We start from the raw sequence: 26,108 nt of genomic DNA on the forward strand, positions 1-26,108 counted from the left end.
CTGATGGTGGAACGTCTTTTTTGGGTGAAAAATCCCATTTGGAACAAAATCTTCAGCTAATAAAGTCAAATTTAACTTGTCTTGCAAGGCAGTAGTGTTAATATTTTCTAATCAGGTTTAAACACTCGAGTCAACGACTCTTCCACACTCATTTTCTCTCCTCTTCCACACTCATTTTCTTTCCTTTCCCATTCTACTCTTTATCTCTTTATATCCACTCTCCTTTCTTTCTCTCACTCCCTCTTTCACGGCTTTCCTCCTCTCCCCAAGTTTTCTTTCCGTCTCTTCCTCTCACTTTCCTCTCTCCCCCTCTCTGGTTTCCTTCCTCTCCCTCCTTTCTACGATTTTCTTCCTCCTCTCTTGTCTTTCGCTCACTTTTTCCCCCCTTCTTTCTCCTGTCCTCACTGTGATGGTTGTCAAACTCAGAACGCGGGACCACCTGCACGGAGCCGCAGCTGTACAGTGGGAGCCATTGGAAAAATGGGACGCCTGCTTTAAATGGGAATGTCTTTCAAGGGTGCAACGCCTCGATTTTAAAAATGCTCATCCTTGTTTTCAAATCTCTCCATGGCCTCGCCCCTCCCTATCTCTGTAACCACCTCCAGCCCTACCACCCTCCGAGATCTCTGCGCTCCTCCAATGCTGGGGTCTTGAGCACTCCCGATTATAATCGCCCCACCATTGGTGGCCGTGCCTTCAGCCACCTGGGCCCCGAGCTCTGGAATTCCCTCCCGAAACCTCTCTGCCTCTCTCCTCCTTTAAAAGGCTCTTTAAAACTGACCTCTGTCCTAATATCTCCTTATGTGGCTCCATGTCAAGTTTTGTCTGATAACGCTCCTGTGAAGCACCTTGAGATGTTTTACTGCGTTAAAGGCGCTAGTTAAATACAAGTTGTTGTTGTTGCTCTGTTTGTTTTATTCTACTTTACAGTAAATGAAATCAGAAACATGACGTGTATATAAACAACAAATTACAAACTTTATACAGACTGCTAGTGTAATCTGTGCTTTGTTGCCCTCTTGTGTACAGTTTGTAACTGGTTTGGATGTCTGGTTTCGCTCGTGCCTGTCAGAGTGTATCTGAGTGTGAGTTTCATTGTGTCACTGAGTGTGTTTTTCAGTGTGTCACTGAGTGTGTGTTTCAGTGTGTCACTGTGAGTGTGAGTTTCAGTGTGTCACTGTGTGAGTGTGAGTTTCATTGTGTCACTGTGTGAGTGTGTGTTTCAGTGTATCTGAGTGTGAGTTTCAGTGTGTCATTGTGTGAGTGTGTGTTTCAGTGTGTCATTTTGTGAGTGTGTGTTTCAGTGTGTCACTGTGTGAGTGTGAGTTTCAGTGTGTCACTGTGTGAGTGTGAGTTTCATTGTGTCACTGTGTGAGTGTGTGTTTCAGTGTATCTGAGTGTGAGTTTCAGTGTGTCATTGTGTGAGTGTGTGTTTCAGTGTGTCATTTTGTGAGTGTGTGTTTCAGTGTGTCACTGTGTGAGTGTGAGTATCAGTGTGTCACTGTGTGAGTGTGAGTTTCAGTGTGTCACTGTGTGAGTGTGAGTTTCATTGTGTCACTGTGTGAGTGTGTGTTTCAGTGTATCTGAGTGTGAGTTTCAGTGTGTCACTGTGTGAGTGTGTGTTTCAGTGTGTCATTGTGTGAGTGTGTGTTTCAGTGTGTCACTGTGTGAGTGTGAGTTTCAGTGTGTCACTGTGTGAGTGTGAGTTTCATTGCGTCACTGTGTGAGTGTGAGTTTCAGTGTGTCATTGTGTGAGTGTGTGTTTCAGTGTGTCATTTTGTGAGTGTGTGTTTCAGTGTGTCACTGTGTGAGTGTGAGTTTCAGTGTGTCACTGTGTGAGTGTGAGTTTCAGTGTGTCACTGTGTGAGTGTGAGTTTCATTGTGTCACTGTGTGAGTGTGTGTTTCAGTGTATCTGAGTGTGAGTTTCAGTGTGTCACTGTGTGAGTGTGTGATTCAGTGTGTCATTGTGTGAGTGTGTGTTTCAGTGTGTCACTGTGTGAGTGTGAGTTTCAGTGTGTCACTGTGTGAGTGTGAGTTTCATTGTGTCACTGTGTGAGTGTGTGTTTCAGTGTGTCATTGTGTGAGTGTGAGTTTCATTGTGTCACTGTGTGAGTGTGAGTTTCATTGTGTCACTGTGTGAGTGTGTGTTTCAGTGTGTCATTGTGTGAGTGTGAGTTTCATTGTGTCACTGTGTGAGTGTGAGTTTCATTGTGTCACTGTGTGAGTGTGTGTTTCAGTGTGTCATTGTGAGTGTGAGTTTCATTGTGTCACTGTGTGAGTGTGTGTTTCAGTGTGTCATTGTGTGAGTGTGAGTTTCATTGTGTCACTGTGTGAGTGTGAGTTTCATTGTGTCACTGTGTGAGTGTGTGTTTCAATGTGTCATTGTGTGAGTGTGAGTTTCATTGTGTCACTGTGTGAGTGTGTGTTTCAGTGTGTCATTGTGTGAGTGTGTGTTTCAGTGTGTCACTGTGTGAGTGTGAGTTTCATTCTGTCACTGTGTGAGTGTGTGTTTCAGTGTATCTGAGTGTGAGTTTCAGTGTGTCATTGTGTGAGTCTGTGTTTCAGTGTGTCATTGTGTGAGTGTGTGTTTCAGTGTGTCACTGTGTGAGTGTGAGTTTCAGTGTGTCACTGTGTGAGTGTGAGTTTCATTGTGTCACTGTGTGAGTGTGTGTTTCAGTGTATCTGAGTGTGAGTTTCGGTGTGTCACTGTGTGAGTGTGTGTTTCAGTGTGTCACTGTGTGAGTGTGTGTTTCAGTGTGTCACTGTGTGAGTGTGAGTTTCAGTGTGTCACTGTGTGAGTGTGAGTTTCATTGTGTCACTGTGTGAGTGTGTCTTTCAGTGTGTCATTGTGTGAGTGTGAGTTTCATTGTGTCACTGTGTGAGTGTGAGTTTCATTGTGTCACTGTGTGAGTGTGTGTTTCAGTGTGTCATTGTGTGAGTGTGAGTTTCATTGTGTCACTGTGTGAGTGTGAGTTTCATTGTGTCACTGTGTGAGTGTGTGTTTCAGTGTGTCATTGTGTGAGTGTGAGTTTCATTGTGTCACTGTGTGAGTGTGTGTTTCAGTGTGTCATTGTGTGAGTGTGAGTTTCATTGTGTCACTGTGTGAGTGTGAGTTTCATTGTGTCACTGTGTGAGTGTGTGTTTCAGTGTGTCATTGTGTGAGTGTGAGTTTCATTGTGTCACTGTGTGAGTGTGTGTTTCAGTGTGTCATTGTGTGAGTGTGAGTTTCATTGTGTCATTGTGTGAGTGTGAGTTTCATTGTGTCACTGTGTGAGTGTGTGTTTCAGTGTATCCGAGTGTGTGTTTCAGTGTGTCACTGTGTGAGTGTGTGTTTCATTGTGCCACTGTGAGTGTGAGTTTCATTGTGTCACTGTGTGAGTGTGTGTTTCAGTGTAGCCGAGTGTGTGTTTCAGTGTGTCACTGTGTGAGTGTGTGTTTCAGTGTGTCATTGTGTGAGTGTGAGTTTCATTGTGTCACTGTGTGAGTGTGTGTTTCAGTGTGTCACTGTGTGTGTGTGAGTTTCATTGTGTCACTGTGTGAGTGTGTGTTTCAGTGTAGCCGAGTTTGTGTTTCAGTGTGTCATTGTGTGAGTGTGAGTTTCATTGTGTCACTGTGTGAGTGTGAGTTTCATTGTGTCATTGTGTGAGTGTGTGTTTCAGTGTGTCACTGTGTGAGTGTGTGTTTCAGTGTGTCATTGTGTGAGTGTGAGTTTCATTGTGTGACTGTGTGAGTGTGTGTTTCATTGTGTCACTGTGTGAGTGTGAGTTTCAGTGTGTCACTGTGTGAGTGTGTGTTTCAGTGTGTCATTGTGTGAGTGTGAGTTTCAGTGTGTCACTGTGTGAGTATGAATTTCATTGTGTCACTGTGTGAGTGTGTGTTTCAGTGTGTCATTGTGTGAGTGTGAGTTTCATTGTGTCACTGTGTGAGTGTGTGTTTCAGTGTAGCCGAGTGTGTGTTTCAGTGTGTCACTGTGTGAGTGTGTGTATCAGTGTGTCATTGTGTGAGTGTGAGTTTCATTGTGTCACTGTGTGAGTGTGTGTTTCAGTGTGTCCCTGTGTGAGTGTGAGTTTCATTGTGTCACTATGTGAGTGTGTGTTTCAGTGTATCCGAGTGTGAGTTTCATTGTGGCATTGTGTGAGTGTGTGTTTCATTGTGTCACCGTGTGAGAGTGTGTTTCAGTGTGTCATTGTGTGAGTGTGAGTTTCATTGTGTCACTGTGTGAGTGTGAGTTTCAGTGTGCCACTGTGTGAGTGTGTGTTTCATTGTGTCACTGTGTGAGTGTGTGTTTCAGTGTGTCACTGTGTGAGTGTGAGTTTCATTGTGTCACTGTGTGAGTGTGTTTCAGTGTGTCACTGTGTGAGTGTGAGTTTCATTGTGTCACTATGTGAGTGTGTGTTTCAGTGTATCCGAGTGTGAGTTTCATTGTGTCACTGTGTGAGTGTGAGTTTCATTATGTCACTGTGTGAGTGAGTTTCAGTGTATCTGAGTGTGTGTTTCAGTGTATCACTGTGTGAGTGTGAGTTTCAGTGTGTCACTGTGTGAGTGTGAGTTTCATTGTGTCACTGTGTGAGTGTGAGTTTCAGTGTGTCACTGTGTGAGTGTGAGTTTCATTGTGTCACTGTGTGTGTGTGTGTTTCAGTGTATCTGATTGTGTGTTTCAGTGTGTCACTGTGTGAGTGTGTGTTTCAGTGTGTCACTGTGTGAGTGTGTGTTTCAGTGTGTCATTGTGTGAGTGTGAGTTTCAGTGTGTCACTGTGTGAGTATGAATTTCATTGTGTCACTGTGTGAGTGTGTGTTTCAGTGTGTCACTGTGTGAGTGTGTGTTTCAGTGTGTCATTGTGTGAGTGTGAGTTTCAGTGTGTCACTGTGTGAGTATGAATTTCATTGTGTCACTGTGTGAGTGTGTGTTTCAGTGTGTCATTGTGTGAGTGTGAGTTTCATTATGTCACTGTGTGAGTGTGTGTTTCAGTGTAGCCGAGTGTGTGTTTCAGTGTGTCACTGTGTGAGTGTGTGTATCAGTGTGTCATTGTGTGAGTGTGAGTTTCATTGTGTCACTGTGTGAGTGTGTGTTTCAGTGTGTCCCTGTGTGAGTGTGAGTTTCATTGTGTCACTATGTGAGTGTGTGTTTCAGTGTATCCGAGTGTGAGTTTCATTGTGTCATTGTGTGAGTGTGTGTTTCATTGTGTCGCTGTATGAGTGTGTGTTCCAGTGTGTCTGAGTGTGTGTTTCAGTGTATCTGAGTGTGTGTTTCAGTGTATCACTATGTGAGTGTGTGGACGCGATCTTGCCAGCCCTGGGGAGGTGGGTATGGCGGCAGGACTGCCAGGAAAATGGCAGAATCTGGGGGCGGGTGCCCAACCCACCTCCGTGCCATCTTGCCAGGAAGCGGGTAGCTGACCCGCACTGGGGTTCTGTCCCCTTGGAGGTGGGAAGGGGATTAGTGCCACTTATCTGCCTGTTAACAGGCAGATAAGAGGATTATCCTCATTTTGCCCACACAAGTGCGGGCATTCCAAAGGCTCTGAATCCCGCCAGGGTCAACGAAGCGAGCAGTGCGTCTGCGGGGTGCAAAAGTGTGCTGTGGAGGTAAGTGATGGGTGCAAGTGTAGAGAGGTGAGTACGTGAGGTGAGTGGAAAGTGTGAGTAAAAGCTTTCTTACTTTTGTTTCTTCCTGCAGGCTTCAAGAGTTGGGTATGCAGAGAGTCTCGCACCTCCGCGGCAAAGATGACAGACAGCGGCTGCATTCTCCAATGCAACAACCATCTAATTACTGCTAAATAAAGAGGTTTGATGAGTCTTGAATTCAAGAACTCATCAAACTACAGAGAATGTCAGTGTTTGGCAGATTCACAGAGCTGTCAAATGATGACAATTCATCTGTCAAAAATTTTTGACAGATGAAACGTCATATGTTGACGTTCTCTGTAACCAGCTTTCCCTTAATTGGCCTGCCAAGCCCGCTGGGTGGGCTTAACAAGGTCAATCAAGGGAAAATAGCGTGGGTTGGCCACAAGTCGATGGAGGCAGGACTGAAACCCGACAAGCGGGAGTCCTGCCTCCAAAAGCTCCCCATTGGCAAAATCCAGCCAAGTCTGTCACTGTGCGAGTGTATATTTCAGTGTAACTGGGTGTGAGTTTCAGTGTAACTGGGTGTGAGTTTCAGTGTGTTGCTGTGTGAGTGTGAGATTCAGCGTGTCACTATGTGAGTGTGTGTTTCAGTGTGTCACTATGTAAGTGTGTTTATATCAGGGTGAGTGTGCTTATATCAGGGCGAGTGTGTTTACATCAGGTGAGTGTGTTTATATCAGGGTGAGTGAATTTATATCAGGCTGTGTGTGTTTATATCAGGGTGAGTGAATTTATATCAGGGTGAGCGCGTTTATATCAGAGTGAGCGTGTTTATATCAGGGTGAGTGTGTTTATATCGGGGGAGTGTGTTCATATCAGGGTGAGTGTGTTTATATCAGGGTCAGTGAGTTTATATCAGGGTGAGTGAGTTTATATCAGGGTGAGTGTGTTTATATCAGGGTGAGTGTGTTTATATCAGGGTGAGTGTGTTTATATCGAGTGAGTGTGTTTATATCAGGGTGTGAGCGTGTTTATATCAGGGTGAGTGAGTTTATATCAGGGTGAGTGTGTTTATATCAGGGTGAGTGTGTTTATATCAGGGTGAGTGAGTTTATATCAGGGTGAGTGTGTTTATATCAGGGTGAGTGAGTTTATATCAGGGTGAGTGTGTTTATATCAGGGTGAGTGTGTTTATATTAGGGACTGAGTGTGTTTATATCAGGGTGAGTGTGTTTATATTAGGGACTGAGTGTGTTTATATCAGGGTGAGTGTGTTTATATTAGGGTGTGAGTGTGTTTATATCAGGGTGAGTGTGTTTATATTAGGGTGTGAGTGTGTTTATATCAGGGTGAGTGTGTTTATATCAGGGTGAGTGAGTTTATATCAGGGTGAGTGTGTTTATATCAGGGTGAGTGTGTTTATATTAGGGACTGAGTGTGTTTATATCAGGGTGAGTGTGTTTATATTAGGGTGTGAGTGTGTTTATATCAGGGTGTGTGCGTTTATATCAGGGTGAGTGAGTTTATATCATGGTCAGTGAGTTTGTATATATCAGGGTCAGTGTGTTTATATCAGGGTGAGTGTGTTTATATCAGGGTGAGTGGGTTTATATCAGGGTGTGCGTGTGTTTATATCAGGGTGAGTGCGTTTATATCAGGGTGAGTGTGTTTATATCAGGGTGAGTGGGTTTAAATCAGGGACTGAGTGTGTTTATATCAGGGACTGAGTGTGTTTATATCAGGGTGTCAGTGTTTTTTTATCAGGGTGTGAGTGTGTTTATATCAGGGTGTGAGTGCATTTATATCAGGGTGAGTGTGTTTATATCAGGGTGAGTGTGTTTATATCAGTGTGAGTATGTTTATATCAGGGTGAGTGTGTTTATATCAGGGTGTGAGTTTGTTTATATCAGGGTGATTGTGTTTATATCAGGCTGTGTGTGTTTATATCAGGGTGTGAATATTTTTATTTCAGGGTGAGTGTGTTTATATCAAGGTGAGTGTGTTTATATCAGTGTGAGTGTGTTTATATCAGGGTGTGAGTGTGTTTGTATCAAGGTGAGTGTGTTTATATCAGGGTGAGTATGTATATATCAGGGTGAGTGTGTTTATATCAGGATGTGAGTGTATTTATATCAGGGTGTGAGTGTGTTTATATCAGGGTGTGAGTGTGTTTATATCAGTGTGTGAGTTTGTTTATATCAGGCTGTGAGTGTGTTTATATCAGGGTGTGAGTGTATTTATATCAGGGTGAGGGTGTTTATTTCAGGGTGAGTGTGTTTATATCAATGTGAGTATGTTTATATCAGGGTGAGTGTGTTTATATCAGGGTGTGAGTGTGTTTATATCAGGGTGAGTGTGTTTATGTCAGGGCGTGAGTGTGTTTATATCAGAATTAGACTGTTTTTATCAGGGTGTGAGTGTGTTTATATCAAGGTGAGTATGTAATTATATCAGGGTGAGTGTGTTTATATCAGGGTGAGTGTGTTTATATCAGGCAGAGTGTGTTTGTATCAGGGTGTGAGTGTGTTTATATCAAGGTGAGTATGTGATTATATCAGGGTGAGTGTGTTTATATCAGGGTGAGTGTGTATATATCAGGCAGAGTGTGTTTATATCAGGGTGTGAGTGTGTTTATATCAGGGTGAGTGTGCTTATAACAGGGTGAGTGTGTTTATATCAGGGTGTGAGTGTGTTTATATCAGGGTGTGAGTGTGGTTACATCAGGGTGAGTGGGTTTATATCAGGGTGTGAGTGTGTTTATATCAGGGTGTGAATGTGTTTATATCAGGGTGTGAGTGTGGTTATACCAGGGTGAGTGGGTTTATATCAGGGTGTGAGTGTGTTTATATCAGGGTGTGAGTGTGTTTATATCAGGGTGAGTGTGTTTATATCAGTGTGAGTGTGTTTATATCAGTGTGTGAGTGTGTATATATCAGGGTGAGTGTGTTTATATCAGGGTGTGAGTGGGCTTATATCAGGGAGGGTATGTTTAAATCAGGGATACTGTGTTTATATCAGGGTGAGTGTGTATATATCAGGGTGAGTGTGCTATAAACAGGGACTGAGTGTGTTTTCTCAGGGTGTGAGTGTGTTTAAATCAGATGAGTGTGTTTATATCAGGGTGAGTATGAGTTTATATCGGGTGAGTGTGTTTATATCAGGGTGTGAGTGTGTTTATATCAGCGTGAGTGTGTTTATATCAGGGTGTGATTGTGTTTATATCAGGGTGTGATTGTGTTTATATCAGGGTGAGTGTGTTTATATCAGGGTGAGTATGAGTTTATATCAGGGTGAGTGTGTTTATATCAGGGTGTGAGTGTGTTTATATCAGGGTGTGAGGGTGTTTATATCAGGGTGTGAGGGTGTTTATATCAGGGTGACTGTGTTTATATCACGGTGTGAGTGTGTTTATATCAGGGTGTGATTGTGTTTATATGAGGGTGTGATTGTGTTTATATCAGGGTGTGATTGTGTTTGTATCAGGGTGATTGTGTTTATATCAGGGTGAGTTTGTTTATATCAGGGTGAGTGTGTTTATATCAGGGTGTGAGTGTCTTTATATCAGTGTGAGTGTGTTTATAACAGGGTGTGAATGTGTTTAAATCAGGGTGAGTATGTTTATGTCAATGTAAGAGTGTGTTAATATCAGGGTGTGAGTGTGTTTATATCAGGGTGAGTGTGTTTATATCAGGGAGACTGTGATTATATCAGGGTGAGTGAGTTTATATCAGGGTATGATTGTGTTTATATCAGGGTGTGATTGTGTTTATATCAGGGTGTGATTGTGTTTATATCAGGGTGATTGTGATTATATCAGGGTAAGTGTGTTTATATCAGGGTGTGAGTGTGTTTATATCAGGGTGTGAGTGTGTTTATATCAGGGTGAGTGTGTTTATATCAGGGTGAGTGTGTTTATATCAGGGTGTGAGTGTGTTTATATCAGGGTGTGAGTGTGTTTATATCAGGGTGTGAGTGTGTTTATATCAGGGTGAGTGTGTTTAGTTCAGGGTGTGGGTGTGTTTATATCAGGATGACTGTGTTTATATCAGAGTGCGAGTGTGTTTATATAAGGGTGAGTGTGTTTATGTCAGTGTGATTGTGTTTAAATCAGGGTGAGTGTGTTTATATCAGGGTGAGTGTGTTTATATCAGGGTGAGTGTGTTTATATCAGGGACTGAGTGTGTTTATGTCAGGGTGAGTGTGTTTATATCAGGCTGTGTGTGTTTATATCAGGGTGTGAGTGTGTTTATATCAGGGTGAGTGTGTTTTTATCAGGGTGAGTGTTTATATCAGGTTGAATGTGTTTATATCAGGGTGTGAGTGTTTTTATATCAGGGTGAATGTGTTAATATCAAGGTGAGTGTGTTTATATCAGGCTGAGTGTGTTTGTATCAGGGTGTGAGTGTGCTTATATCAAGGTGAGTATGTGATTATATCAGGGTGAGTGTGTTTATATCAGGGTGAGTGTGTTTATATCAGGCGGAGTGTGTTTATATCAGGGTGTGAGTGTGTTTATATCAGGGTGAGTGTGTTTATATCAGGGTGAGAGTGTGTTTATATCAGGGTGGGTGTGTTTATATCAGGGTGAGTGTGTTTATATCAGGTGTCAGTGTGTTTATATCAGGGTGTGAGTGTGTTGATATCAGGGTGTGAGTGTATTTATATCAGGGTGAGTGTGTTTATATCAGGGTGAGTGTGTTTATGTCAGGCAGAGTGTGTTTATATCAGGGTGTGAGTGTGTTTATATCAGGGTGAGTGTGTTTATATCAGGGTGTGAATGTGTTTAAATCAGGGTGAGTATGTTTATGTCAATGTAAGAGTGTGTTAATATCAGGGTGTGAGTGTGTTTATATCAGGGTGAGTGTGTTTATATCAGGGAGACTGTGATTATATCAGGGTGAGTGAGTTTATATCAGGGTATGATTGTGTTTATATCAGGGTGTGATTGTGTTTATATCAGGGTGTGATTGTGTTTATATCAGGGTGATTGTGATTATATCAGGGTAAGTGTGTTTATATCAGGGTGTGAGTGTGTTTATATCAGGGTGTGAGTGTGTTTATATCAGGGTGAGTGTGTTTATATCAGGGTGAGTGTGTTTATATCAGGGTGTGAGTGTGTTTATATCAGGGTGTGAGTGTATTTATATCAGGGTGAGTGTGTTTATATCAGGGTGAGTGTGTTTATGTCAGGCAGAGTGTGTTTATATCAGAGTGTGAGTGTGTTTATATCAGGGTGAGTGTGTTTATATCAGGGTGTGAATGTGTTTATATCAGGGTGAGTGTGTTTATATCAGGGTGTGATTGTGCTTATATCAGGGTGAGTGTGTTTATATCAGGCAGAGTGTGTATGTATCAGAGTGTGAGTGTGTTTATATCAGGGTGAGTGTGTTTATGTCAGGCAGAGTGTGTTTATATCAGGGTGTGAGTGTGTTTATATCAGGGTGAGTGTGTTTATATCAGGGTGTGAATGTGTTTATATCAGGGTGAGTGTGTTTATATCAGGGTGTGATTGTGCTTATATCAGGGTGAGTGTGTTTATATCAGGCAGAGTGTGTATGTATCAGAGTGTGAGTGTGTTTATATCAAGGTGAGTATGAGTTTATATCAGGGTGAATGTGTTTATATCAGGTTGAGTGAGTTTATATCAGGGTGAGTGTGTTTATATCAGGGTGTGAGTGTGTTTATATCAGGGTGAGTGTGCTTATCACAGGGTGAGTGTGTTTATATCAGGGTGTGAGTGTGTTTATTTTAGGGTGTGAGTGTGGTTATATCAGGGTGAGTGTGTTTATATCAGGGTGTGAATGTGTTTATATCAGGGTGAGTGTGTTTATATCAGGGTGCGTGTGTTTATATCAGTGTGTGAGTGTGTTTATATCAGGGTGAGTGCATTTATATCAGGGTGTGAGTGGGTTTATATCAGGGAGGGTGTGTTTACATCAGGGTGACTGTGTTTATATCAGGGTGAGTGTGTTTATATCAGGGTGTGAGTGTGTTTTATATCAGGATGAGTGTCTTTATAACATGGTGTGAGTGTGGTTATATCAGGGTGAGTATGTTTATATCAGGGTGTGAGTGTGTTTATATCAGGGTGTGAATGTGTTTATATCAGGGTGAGTGTGTTTATATCAGGGAGAGTGTGATTATATCAGGGTGAGTGTGTTTATATCAGGGTGTGTGTGTTTATATCAGGGTGAGTGTGTTTATATCAGGGTGTGATTGTGTTTATCTCAGGGTGTGATGGTGCTTATATTAGGGTGAGTGTGTTTATATCAGGGTGAGTATGAGTTTATATCAGGGTGAGTCTGTTTATATCAGGGTGAGTGTGTTTATATCAGGGTGTGAGTGTGTTTATATCAGGGTGTGAGTGTGTTTATATCAGGGTGAGTATGAGTTTATATCTGGGAGAGTGTGTTTATACCAGGGTGAGCATGTTTATATCAGGGGGACGGTGTTTATGTCAGGGTGAGTCTGTTTATATCAGATTGAGTGTGTTTACATCCGGGTGAGTGTATTTATATCAGGGTGAGTGAGTGTATATCAGGGAGAGTGTGTATATATCAGGGTGTGAGTGTGTTTACATCAGGGTGAATGAGTTTATATCCGGGTGACTGTGTTTATATCAAGGTGAGTGTGTTTATATCAGGCAGAGTGTGTTTGTATCAGGGTGTGAGTGTGTTTATATCAAGGTGAGTATGTGATTATATCAGGGTGAGTGTGTTTATATCAGGCTGAGTGTGTTTATATCAGGGTGTGAGTGTGTTTATATCAGGGTGAGTGTGTTTATATCAGGGTGAGAGTGTGTTTATATCAGGGTGGGTGTGTTTATATCAGGGTGAGTGTGTTTATATCAGGTGTCAGTATGTTTATATCAGGGTGTGAGTGTGTTGATATCAGGGTGTGAGTGCATTTATATTAGGGTGAGTGTGTTTATATCAGGGTGAGTGTGTTTATATCAGGCAGAGTGTGTTTATATCAGGGTGTGAGTGTGTTTATATCAGGGTGAGTGTGTTTATATCAGGGTGTGAGTGTGTTTATATCAGGGTGAGTGTGTTTATATCAGGGTGTGATTGTGCTTATATCAGGGTGAGTGTGTTTATATCAGGCAGAGTGTGTTTATATCAGAGTGTGAGTGTGTTTATATCAAGGTGAGTATGAGTTTATATCAGGGTGAATGTGTTTATATCAGGTTGAGTGAGTTTATATCAGGGTGAGTGTGTTTATATCAGGGTGTGAGTGTGTTTATATCAGGGTGAGTGTGCTTATAACAGAGTGAGTGTGTTTATATCAGGGTGTGAGTGTGTTTATTTTAGGGTGTGAGTGTGGTTATATCAGGGTGAGTGTGTTTATATCAGGGTGTGAATGTGTTTACATCAGGGTGTGAGTGTGTTTATATCAGGGTGAGTGGGTTTATATCAGGGAGGGTGTGTTTACATCAGGGTGACTGTGTTTATATCAGGGTGAGTGTGTTTATATCAGGGTGTGAGTGTGTTTTATATCAGGATGAGTGTCTTTATAACATGGTGTGAGTGTGGTTATATCAGGGTGAGTGTGTTTATATCAGGGTGTGAATGTGTTTATATCAGGGTGAGTGTGTTTAGATCAGGGAGAGTGTGATTATATCAGGGTGAGTGTGTTTATATCAGGGTGAGTGTGTTTATATCAGGGTGAGTGTGTTTATATCAGGGTGTGATTGTGTTTATCTCAGGGTGTGATGGTGCTTATATTAGGGTGAGTGTGTTTATATCAGGGTGAGTATAAGTTTATATCAGGGTGAGTCTGTTTATATCAGGGTGAGTGTGTGTATATCAGGGTGTGAGTGTGTTTATATCAGGGTGTGAGTGTGTTTATATCAGGGTGAGTATGAGTTTATATCTGGGAGAGTGTGTTTATACCAGGGTGAGCATGTTTATATCAGGGGGACGGTGTTTATGTCAGGGTGAGTGTGTTTATATCAGATTGAGTGTGTTTACATCCGGGTGAGTGTATTTATATCAGGGTGAGTGAGTGTATATCAGGGAGAGTGTGTTTATATCAGGGTGAGTGAGTTTATATCAGGGTGAGTGTGTTCTTATCTGGGTCAGTTTGTTTACATCAGGGTGAATGAGTTTATGTCAGGGTGACTGTGTATATATCAGGGTGTGAGTGTGTTTATATCAGGGTGAATGAGTTTATATCATGGTGAGTGTATTCTTATCAGGGTGAGTGTGTTTATATCAGGGTGTGAGTGTGTTTATATAAGGGTGAGTGTGTTTATATCAGGGTGAGTGAGTTTATATCAGTGTGAGTGTGTTTATATCAGGGTGTGTGTATTTATATCAGGGTGTGAGTGTGTTTAGATCAGGGTGAGTGTGTTTATATCAGGGTGTGAGTGTGTTTATATCAGGGTGAGTGAGTTTATATCAGGGTGAGTGTGTTTATATCAGGGTGTGTGTATTTATATCAGGGTGTGAGTGTGTTTATATCAGGATGACTGTGTTTATATCAGAGTGCGAGTGTGTTTATATAAGGGTGAGTGTGTTTATGTCAGTGTGAGTGTGTTTAAATCAGGGTGAGTGTGTTTATATCAGGGTGAGTGTGTTTATATCAGGGTGAGTGTGTTTATATCAGGGACTGAGTGTGTTTATATCAGGGTGAGTGTGTTTATATCAGGCTGTGTGTGTTTATATCAGGTTGTGAGTGTGTTTATATCAGGGTGAGTGTGTTTTTATCAGGGTGAGTGTTTATATCAGGTTGAATGTGTTTATATCAGGGTGTGAGTGTTTTTATATCAGGGTGAATGTGTTAATATCAAGGTGAGTGTGTTTATATCAGGCTGAGTGTGTTTGTATCAGGGTGTGAGTGTGCTTATATCAAGGTGAGTATGTGATTATATCAGGGTGAGTGTGTTTATATCAGGGTGAGTGTGTTTATATCAGGCAGAGTGTGTTTATATCAGGGAGTGAGTGTGTTTATATCAGGGTGAGTGTGTTTATATCAGGGTGAGAGTGTGTTTATATCAGGGTGGGTGTGTTTATATCAGGGTGAGTGTGTTTATATCAGGTGTCAGTGTGTTTATATCAGGGTGTGAGTGTGTTGATATCAGGGTGTGAGTGTATTTATATCAGGGTGAGTGTGTTTATATCAGGGTGAGTGTGTTTATGTCAGGCAGAGTGTGTTTATATCAGGGTGTGAGTGTGTTTATATCAGGGTGAGTGTGTTTATATCAGGGTGTGAGTGTGTTTATATCAGGGTGAGTGTGTTTATATCAGGGTGTGATTGTGCTTATATCAGGGTGAGTGTGTTTATATCAGGCAGAGTGTGTATGTATCAGAGTGTGAGTGTGTTTATATCAAGGTGAGTATGAGTTTATATCAGGGTGAATGTGTTTATATCAGGTTGAGTGAGTTTATATCAGGGTGAGTGTGTTTATATCAGGGTGTGAGTGTGTTTATATCAGGGTGAGTGTGCTTATCACAGGGTGAGTGTGTTTATATCAGGGTGTGAGTGTGTTTATTTTAGGGTGTGAGTGTGGTTATATCAGGGTGAGTGTGTTTATATCAGGGTGTGAATGTGTTTATATCAGGGTGAGTGTGTTTATATCAGGGTGAGTGTGTTTATATCAGTGCGTGAGTGTGTTTATATCAGGGTGAGTGCATTTATATCAGGGTGTGAGTGGGTTTATATCAGGGAGGGTGTGTTTACATCAGGGTGACTGTGTTTATATCAGGGTGAGTGTGTTTATATCAGGGTGTGAGTGTGTTTTATATCAGGATGAGTGTCTTTATAACATGGTGTGAGTGCGGTTATATCAGGGTGAGTATGTTTATATCAGGGTGTGAGTGTGTTTATATCAGGGTGTGAATGTGTTTATATCAGGGTGAGTGTGTTTATATCAGGGAGAGTGTGATTATATCAGGGTGAGTGTGTTTATATCAGGGTGTGTGTGTTTATATCAGGGTGAGTGTGTTTATATCAGGGTGTGATTGTGTTTATCTCAGGGTGTGATGGTGCTTATATTAGGGTGAGTGTGTTTATATCAGGGTGAGTATGAGTTTATATCAGGGTGAGTCTGTTTATATCAGGGTGAGTGTGTTTATATCAGGGTGTGAGTGTGTTTATATCAGGGTGTGAGTGTGTTTATATCAGGGTGAGTATGAGTTTATATCTGGGAGAGTGTGTTTATACCAGGGTGAGCATGTTTATATCAGGGGGACGGTGTTTATGTCAGGGTGAGTGTGTTTATATCAGATTGAGTGTGTTTACATCCGGGTGAGTGTATTTATATCAGGGTGAGTGAGTGTATATCAGGGAGAGTGTGTATATATCAGGGTGTGAGTGTGTTTACATCAGGGTGAATGAGTTTATATCCGGGTGACTGTGTTTATATCAAGGTGAGTGTGTTTATATCAGGCAGAGTGTGTTTGTATCAGGGTGTGAGTGTGTTTATATCAAGGTGAGTATGTGATTATATCAGGGTGAGTGTGTTTATATCAGTGTGAGTGTGTTTATATCAGGCTGAGTGTGTTTATATCAGGGTGTGAGTGTGTTTATATCAGGGTGAGTGTGTTTATATCAGGGTGAGTGAGTTTATATCAGTGTGAGTGTGTTTATATCAGGGTGTGTGTATTTATATCAGGGTGTGAGTGTGTTTAGATCAGGGTGAGTGTGTTTATATCAGGGTGTGAGTGTGTTTATATCAGGGTGAGTGAGTTTATATCAGGGTGAGTGTGTTTATATCAGGGTGTGTGTATTTATATCAGGGTGTGAGTGTGTTTAGATCAGGGTGGGTGTGTTTATATCAGGGTGTGAGTGTGTTTATATCAGGGTGTGAGTGTGTTTATATCAGGGTGAGTGTGTTTCTATCAGGGCGAGTGTGTTTATATCAGAGTGTGAGTTTGTTTATATCAGGGTGAGTGTGTTTATATCAGGCTGTGTGTGTTTATATCAGGGTGTGAGTGTGTTTATATCAGGGTGAGTGAGTTTATATCAGGGTGAGTGTGTTTATATCAGGGTGTGTGTATTTATATCAGGGTGTGAGTGTGTTTAGATCAGGGTGAGTGTGTTTATATCAGGGTGTGAGTGTGTTTATTTTAGGGTGTGAGTGTGGTTATATCAGGGTGAGTGTGTTTATATCAGGGTGTGAATGTGTTTATATCAGGGTGAGTGTGTTTATATCTGGGTGAGTGAGTTTATATCAGTGTGTGAGTGTGTTTATATCAGGGTGAGTGCATTTATATCAGGGTGTGAGTGGGTTTATATCAGGGAGGGTGTGTTTACATCAGGGTGACTGTGTTTATATCAGGGTGAGTGTGTTTATATCAGGGTGTGAATGTGTTTATATCAGGGTGAGTGTGTTTATATCAGGGAGAGTGTGATTATATCAGGGTGAGTGTGTTTATATCAGGGTGTGTGTGTTTATATCAGGGTGAGTGTGTTTATATCAGGGTGTGATTGTGTTTATCTCAGGGTGTGATGGTGCTTATATTAGGGTGAGTGTGTTTATATCAGGGTGAGTATGAGTTTATATCAGGGTGAGTCTGTTTATATCAGGGTGAGTGTGTTTATATCAGGGTGTGAGTGTGTTTATATCAGGGTGTGAGTGTGTTTATATCAGGGTGAGTATGAGTTTATATCTGGGAGAGTGTGTTTATACCAGGGTGAGCATGTTTATATCAGGGGGACGGTGTTTATGTCAGGGTGAGTGTGTTTATATCAGATTGAGTGTGTTTACATCCGGGTGAGTGTATTTATATCAGGGTGAGTGAGTGTATATCAGGGAGAGTGTGTATATATCAGGGTGTGAGTGTGTTTACATCAGGGTGAATGAGTTTATATCCGGGTGACTGTGTTTATATCAAGGTGAGTGTGTTTATATCAGGCAGAGTGTGTTTGTATCAGGGTGTGAGTGTGTTTATATCAAGGTGAGTATGCGATTATATCAGGGTGAGTGTGTTTATATCAGTGTGAGTGTGTTTATATCAGGCTGAGTGTGTTTATATCAGGGTGTGAGTGTGTTTATATCAGGGTGAGTGTGTTTATATCAGGGTGAGTGAGTTTATATCAGTGTGAGTGTGTTTATATCAGGGTGTGTGTATTTATATCAGGGTGTGAGTGTGTTTAGATCAGGGTGAGTGTGTTTATATCAGGGTGTGAGTGTGTTTATATCAGGGTGAGTGAGTTTATATCAGGGTGAGTGTGTTTATATCAGGGTGTGTGTATTTATATCAGGGTGTGAGTGTGTTTAGATCAGGGTGGGTGTGTTTATATCAGGGTGTGAGTGTGTTTATATCAGGGTGTGAGTGTGTTTATATCAGGGTGAGTGTGTTTCTATCAGGGCGAGTGTGTTTATATCAGAGTGTGAGTTTGTTTATATCAGGGTGAGTGTGTTTATATCAGGCTGTGTGTGTTTATATCAGGGTGTGAGTGTGTTTATATCAGGGTGAGTGAGTTTATATCAGGGTGAGTGTGTTTATATCAGGGTGTGTGTATTTATATCAGGGTGTGAGTGTGTTTAGATCAGGGTGAGTGTGTTTATATCAGGGTGTGAGTGTGTTTATTTTAGGGTGTGAGTGTGGTTATATCAGGGTGAGTGTGTTTATATCAGGGTGTGAATGTGTTTATATCAGGGTGAGTGTGTTTATATCTGGGTGAGTGAGTTTATATCAGTGTGTGAGTGTGTTTATATCAGGGTGAGTGCATTTATATCAGGGTGTGAGTGGGTTTATATCAGGGAGGGTGTGTTTACATCAGGGTGACTGTGTTTATATCAGGGTGAGTGTGTTTATATCAGGGTGTGAGTGTGTTTTATATCAGGATGAGTGTCTTTATAACATGGTGTGAGTGTGGTTATATCAGGGTGAGTATGTTTATATCAGGGTGTGAGTGTGTTTATATCAGGGAGAGTGTGATTATATCAGGGTGAGTGTGTTTATATCAGGGTGTGTGTGTTTATATCAGGGTGAGTGTGTTTATATCAGGGTGTGATTGTGTTTATCTCAGGGTGTGATGGTGCTTATATTAGGGTGAGTGTGTTTATATCAGGGTGAGTATGAGTTTATATCAGGGTGAGTCTGTTTATATCAGGGTGAGTGTGTTTATATCAGGGTGTGAGTGTGTTTATATCAGGGTGTGAGTGTGTTTATATCAGGGTGAGTATGAGTTTATATCTGGGAGAATGTGTTTATACCAGGGTGAGCATGTTTATATCAGGGGGACGGTGTTTATGTCAGGGTGAGTGTGTTTATATCAGATTGAGTGTGTTTACATCCGGGTGAGTGTATTTATATCAGGGTGAGTGAGTGTATATCAGGGAGAGTGTGTATATATCAGGGTGTGAGTGTGTTTACATCAGGGTGAATGAGTTTATATCCGGGTGACTGTGTTTATATCAAGGTGAGTGTGTTTATATCAGACAGAGTGTGTTTGTATCAGGGTGTGAGTGTGTTTATATCAAGGTGAGTATGTGATTATATCAGGGTGAGTGTGTTTATATCAGTGTGAGTGTGTTTATATCAGGCTGAGTGTGTTTATATCAGGGTGTGAGTGTGTTTATATCAGGGTGAGTGTGTTTATATCAGGGTGAGTGAGTTTATATCAGTGTGAGTGTGTTTATATCAGGGTGTGTGTATTTATATCAGGGTGTGAGTGTGTTTAGATCAGGGTGAGTGTGTTTATATCAGGGTGTGAGTGTGTTTATATCAGGGTGAGTGAGTTTATATCAGGGTGAGTGTGTTTATATCAGGGTGTGTGTATTTATATCAGGGTGTGAGTGTGTTTAGATCAGGGTGGGTGTGTTTATATCAGGGTGTGAGTGTGTTTATATCAGGGTGTGAGTGTGTTTATATCAGGGTGAGTGTGTTTCTATCAGGGTGAGTGTGTTTATATCAGAGTGTGAGTTTGTTTATATCAGGGTGAGTGTGTTTATATCAGGCTGTGTGTGTTTATATCAGGGTGTGAGTGTGTTTATATCAGGGTGAGTGCGTTTTTATCAGGGTGAGTCTTTATATCGGTTGAATGTGTTTATATCAGGGTGTGAGTGTTTTTATATCATGGTGAGTGTGTTTATATCAAGGTGAGTGTGTTTATATCAGGGTGAGTGTGTTTATATCAAGGTGTGAGTTTGTTTGTATCAAGGTGAGTTTGTATATATCAGTGTGAGTGTGTTTATATCAGGGTGTGAGTGTGTTTATATCAGGGTGTGAGTGTGTTTATATAAGGGTGAGTGTGTTTATATCAGGGTGAGTGAGTTTATATCAGTGTGAGTGTGTTTATATCAGGGTGTGTGTATTTATATCAGGGTGTGAGTGTGTTTAGATCAGGGTGAGTGTGTTTATATCAGGGTGTGAGTGTGTTTATATCAGGGTGAGTGAGTTTATATCAGGGTGAGTGTGTTTATATCAGGGTGTGTGTATTTATATCAGGGTGTGAGTGTGTTTATATCAGGATGACTGTGTTTATATCAGAGTGCGAGTGTGTTTATATAAGGGTGAGTGTGTTTATGTCAGTGTGAGTGTGTTTAAATCAGGGTGAGTGTGTTTATATCAGGGTGAGTGTGTTTATATCAGGGTGAGTGTGTTTATATCAGGGACTGAGTGTGTTTATATCAGGGTGAGTGTGTTTATATCAGGCTGTGTGTGTTTATATCAGGGTGTGAGTGTGTTTATATCAGGGTGAGTGTGTTTTTATCAGGGTGAGTGTTTATATCAGGTTGAATGTGTTTATATCAGGGTGTGAGTGTTTTTATATCAGGGTGAATGTGTTAATATCAAGGTGAGTGTGTTTATATCAGGCTGAGTGTGTTTGTATCAGGGTGTGAGTGTGCTTATATCAAGGTGAGTATGTGATTATATCAGGGTGAGTGTGTTTATATCAGGGTGAGTGTGTTTATATCAGGCAGAGTGTGTTTATATCAGGGTGTGAGTGTGTTTATATCAGGGTGAGTGTGTTTATATCAGGGTGAGAGTGTGTTTATATCAGGGTGAGTGTGTTTATATCAGGTGTCAGTGTGTTTATATCAGGGTGTGAGTGTGTTGATATCAGGGTGTGAGTGTATTTATATCAGGGTGAGTGTGTTTATATCAGGGTGAGTGTGTTTATGTCAGGCAGAGTGTGTTTATATCAGGGTGTGAGTGTGTTTATATCAGGGTGAGTGTGTTTATATCAGGGTGTGAGTGTGTTTATATCAGGGTGAGTGTGTTTATATCAGGGTGTGATTGTGCTTATATCAGGGTGAGTGTGTTTATATCAGGCAGAGTGTGTATGTATCAGAGTGTGAGTGTGTTTATATCAAGGTGAGTATGAGTTTATATCAGGGTGAATGTGTTTATATCAGGTTGAGTGAGTTTATATCAGGGTGAGTGTGTTTATATCAGGGTGTGAGTGTGTTTATATCAGGGTGAGTGTGCTTATCACAGGGTGAGTGTGTTTATATCAGGGTGTGAGTGTGTTTATTTTAGGGTGTGAGTGTGGTTATATCAGGGTGAGTGTGTTTATATCAGGGTGTGAATGTGTTTATATCAGGGTGAGTGTGTTTATATCAGGGTGAGTGTGTTTATATCAGTGTGTGAGTGTGTTTATATCAGGGTGAGTGCATTTATATCAGGGTGTGAGTGGGTTTATATCAGGGAGGGTGTGTTTACATCAGGGTGACTGTGTTTATATCAGGGTGAGTGTGTTTATATCAGGGTGTGAGTGTGTTTTATATCAGGATGAGTGTCTTTATAACATGGTGTGAGTGTGGTTATATCAGGGTGAGTATGTTTATATCAGGGTGTGAGTGTGTTTATATCAGGGTGTGAATGTGTTTATATCAGGGTGAGTGTGTTTATATCAGGGAGAGTGTGATTATATCAGGGTGAGTGTGTTTATATCAGGGTGTGTGTGTTTATATCAGGGTGAGTGTGTTTATATCAGGGTGTGATTGTGTTTATCTCAGGGTGTGATGGTGCTTATATTAGGGTGAGTGTGTTTATATCAGGGTGAGTATGAGTTTATATCAGGGTGAGTCTGTTTATATCAGGGTGAGTGTGTTTATATCAGGGTGTGAGTGTGTTTATATCAGGGTGTGAGTGTGTTTATATCAGGGTGAGTATGAGTTTATATCTGGGAGAGTGTGTTTATACCAGGGTGAGCATGTTTATATCAGGGGGACGGTGTTTATGTCAGGGTGAGTGTGTTTATATCAGATTGAGTGTGTTTACATCCGGGTGAGTGTATTTATATCAGGGTGAGTGAGTGTATATCAGGGAGAGTGTGTATATATCAGGGTGTGAGTGTGTTTACATCAGGGTGAATGAGTTTATATCCGGGTGACTGTGTTTATATCAAGGTGAGTGTGTTTATATCAGGCAGAGTGTGTTTGTATCAGGGTGTGAGTGTGTTTATATCAAGGTGAGTATGTGATTATATCAGGGTGAGTGTGTTTATATCAGTGTGAGTGTGTTTATATCAGGCTGAGTGTGTTTATATCAGGGTGTGAGTGTGTTTATATCAGGGTGAGTGTGTTTATATCAGGGTGAGAGTGTGTTTATATCAGGGTGGGTGTGTTTATATCAGGGTGAGTGTGTTTATATCAGGTGTCAGTATGTTTATATCAGGGTGTGAGTGTGTTGATATCAGGGTGTGAGTGCATTTATATTAGGGTGAGTGTGTTTATATCAGGGTGAGTGTGTTTATATCAGGCAGCGTTTGTTTATATCAGGGTGTGAGTGTGTTTATATCAGGGTGAGTGTGTTTATATCAGGGTGTGAGTGTGTTTATATCAGGGTGAGTGTGTTTATATCAGGGTGTGATTGTGCTTATATCAGGGTGAGTGTGTTTATATCAGGCAGAGTGTGTTTATATCAGAGTGTGAGTGTGTTTATATCAAGGTGAGTATGAGTTTATATCAGGGTGAATGTGTTTATATCAGGTTGAGTGAGTTTATATCAGGGTGAGTGTGTTTATATCAGGGTGTGAGTGTGTTTATATCAGGGTGAGTGTGTTTATATCAGGGTGAGTGAGTTTATATCAGTGTGAGTGTGTTTATATCAGGGTGTGTGTATTTATATCAGGGTGTGAGTGTGTTTAGATCAGGGTGAGTGTGTTTATATCAGGGTGTGAGTGTGTTTATATCAGGGTGAGTGAGTTTATATCAGGGTGAGTGTGTTTATATCAGGGTGTGTGTATTTATATCAGGGTGTGAGTGTGTTTAGATCAGGGTGGGTGTGTTTATATCAGGGTGTGAGTGTGTTTATATCAGGGTGTGAGTGTGTTTATATCAGGGTGAGTGTGTTTCTATCAGGGTGAGTGTGTTTATATCAGAGTGTGAGTTTGTTTATATCAGGGTGAGTGTGTTTATATCAGGCTGTGTGTGTTTATATCAGGGTGTGAGTGTGTTTATATCAGGGTGAGTGCATTTTTATCAGGGTGAGTCTTTATATTGGTTGAATGTGTTTATATCAGGGTGTGAGTGTTTTTATATCAGGGTGAGTGTGTTTATATCAAGGTGAGTGTGTTTATATCAGGGTGAGTGTGTTTATATCAAGGTGTGAGTTTGTTTGTATCAAGGTGAGTTTGTATATATCAGTGTGAGTGTGTTTATATCAGGGTGTGAGTGTGTTTATATCAGGGTGTGAGTGTGTTTATATAAGGGTGAGTGTGTTTATATCAGGGTGAGTGAGTTTATATCAGTGTGAGTGTGTTTATATCAGGGTGTGTGTATTTATATCAGGGTGTGAGTGTGTTTAGATCAGGGTGAGTGTGTTTATATCAGGGTGTGAGTGTGTTTATATCAGGGTGAGTGAGTTTATATCAGGGTGAGTGTGTTTATATCAGGGTGTGTGTATTTATATCAGGGTGTGAGTGTGTTTATATCAGGATGACTGTGTTTATATCAGAGTGCGAGTGTGTTTATATAAGGGTGAGTTTGTTTATGTCAGTGTGAGTGTGTTTAAATCAGGGTGAGTGTGTTTATATCAGGGTGAGTGTGTTTATATCAGGGTGAGTGTGTTTATATCAGGGACTGAGTGTGTTTATATCAGGGTGAGTGTGTTTATATCAGGCTGTGTGTGTTTATATCAGGGTGTGAGTGTGTTTATATCAGGGTGAGTGTGTTTTTATCAGGGTGAGTGTTTATATCAGGTTGAATGTGTTTATATCAGGGTGTGAGTGTTTTTATATCAGGGTGAATGTGTTAATATCAAGGTGAGTGTGTTTATATCAGGCTGAGTGTGTTTGTATCAGGGTGTGAGTGTGCTTATATCAAGGTGAGTATGTGATTATATCAGGGTGAGTGTGTTTATATCAGGGTGAGTGTGTTTATATCAGGCAGAGTGTGTTTATATCAGGGTGTGAGTGTGTTTATATCAGGGTGAGTGTGTTTATATCAGGGTGAGAGTGTGTTTATATCAGGGTGGGTGTGTTTATATCATGGTGAGTGTGTTTATATCAGGTGTCAGTGTGTTTATATCAGGGTGTGAGTGTGTTGATATCAGGGTGTGAGTGTATTTATATCAGGGTGAGTGTGTTTATATCAGGGTGAGTGTGTTTATGTCAGGCAGAGTGTGTTTATATCAGGGTGTGAGTGTGTTTATATCAGGGTGAGTGTGTTTATATCAGGGTGTGATTGTGCTTATATCAGGGTGAGTGTGTTTATATCAGGCAGAGTGTGTATGTATCAGAGTGTGAGTGTGTTTATATCAAGGTGAGTATGAGTTTATATCAGGGTGAATGTGTTTATATCAGGTTGAGTGAGTTTATATCAGGGTGAGTGTGTTTATATCAGGGTGTGAGTGTGTTTATATCAGGGTGAGTGTGCTTATCACAGGGTGAGTGTGTTTATATCAGGGTGTGAGTGTGTTTATTTTAGGGTGTGAGTGTGGTTATATCAGAGTGAGTGTGTTTATATCAGGGTGTGAATGTGTTTATATCAGGGTGAGTGTGTTTAGATCAGGGTGGGTGTGTTTATATCAGGGTGTGAGTGTGTTTATATCAGGGTGTGAGTGTGTTTATATCAGGGTGAGTGTGTTTCTATCAGGGCGAGTGTGTTTATATCAGAGTGTGAGTTTGTTTATATCAGGGTGAGTGTGTTTATATCAGGCTGTGTGTGTTTATATCAGGGTGTGAGTGTGTTTATATCAGGGTGAGTGAGTTTATATCAGGGTGAGTGTGTTTATATCAGGGTGTGTGTATTTATATCAGGGTGTGAGTGTGTTTAGATCAGGGTGAGTGTGTTTATATCAGGGTGTGAGTGTGTTTATTTTAGGGTGTGAGTGTGGTTATATCAGGGTGAGTGTGTTTATATCAGGGTGTGAATGTGTTTATATCAGGGTGAGTGTGTTTATATCTGGGTGAGTGAGTTTATATCAGTGTGTGAGTGTGTTTATATCAGGGTGAGTGCATTTATATCAGGGTGTGAGTGGGTTTATATCAGGGAGGGTGTGTTTACATCAGGGTGACTGTGTTTATATCAGGGTGAGTGTGTTTATATCAGGGTGTGAATGTGTTTATATCAGGGTGAGTGTGTTTATATCAGGGAGAGTGTGATTATATCAGGGTGAGTGTGTTTATATCAGGGTGTGTGTGTTTATATCAGGGTGAGTGTGTTTATATCAGGGTGTGATTGTGTTTATCTCAGGGTGTGATGGTGCTTATATTAGGGTGAGTGTGTTTATATCAGGGTGAGTATGAGTTTATATCAGGGTGAGTCTGTTTATATCAGGGTGAGTGTGTTTATATCAGGGTGTGAGTGTGTTTATATCAGGGTGTGAGTGTGTTTATATCAGGGTGAGTATGAGTTTATATCTGGGAGAGTGTGTTTATACCAGGGTGAGCATGTTTATATCAGGGGGACGGTGTTTATGTCAGGGTGAGTGTGTTTATATCAGATTGAGTGTGTTTACATCCGGGTGAGTGTATTTATATCAGGGTGAGTGAGTGTATATCAGGGAGAGTGTGTATATATCAGGGTGTGAGTGTGTTTACATCAGGGTGAATGAGTTTATATCCGGGTGACTGTGTTTATATCAAGGTGAGTGTGTTTATATCAGGCAGAGTGTGTTTGTATCAGGGTGTGAGTGTGTTTATATCAAGGTGAGTATGCGATTATATCAGGGTGAGTGTGTTTATATCAGTGTGAGTGTGTTTATATCAGGCTGAGTGTGTTTATATCAGGGTGTGAGTGTGTTTATATCAGGGTGAGTGTGTTTATATCAGGGTGAGTGAGTTTATATCAGTGTGAGTGTGTTTATATCAGGGTGTGTGTATTTATATCAGGGTGTGAGTGTGTTTAGATCAGGGTGAGTGTGTTTATATCAGGGTGTGAGTGTGTTTATATCAGGGTGAGTGAGTTTATATCAGGGTGAGTGTGTTTATATCAGGGTGTGTGTATTTATATCAGGGTGTGAGTGTGTTTAGATCAGGGTGGGTGTGTTTATATCAGGGTGTGAGTGTGTTTATATCAGGGTGTGAGTGTGTTTATATCAGGGTGAGTGTGTTTCTATCAGGGCGAGTGTGTTTATATCAGAGTGTGAGTTTGTTTATATCAGGGTGAGTGTGTTTATATCAGGCTGTGTGTGTTTAT

The sequence above is a fragment of the Somniosus microcephalus genome, chromosome 11 (genome assembly GCF_052327205.1).
Source record: "Somniosus microcephalus isolate GS21.2 chromosome 11, FLI_Smic_1.0, whole genome shotgun sequence".
In the NCBI taxonomy this organism is placed as follows: Eukaryota; Metazoa; Chordata; class Chondrichthyes; order Squaliformes; family Somniosidae; genus Somniosus; species Somniosus microcephalus.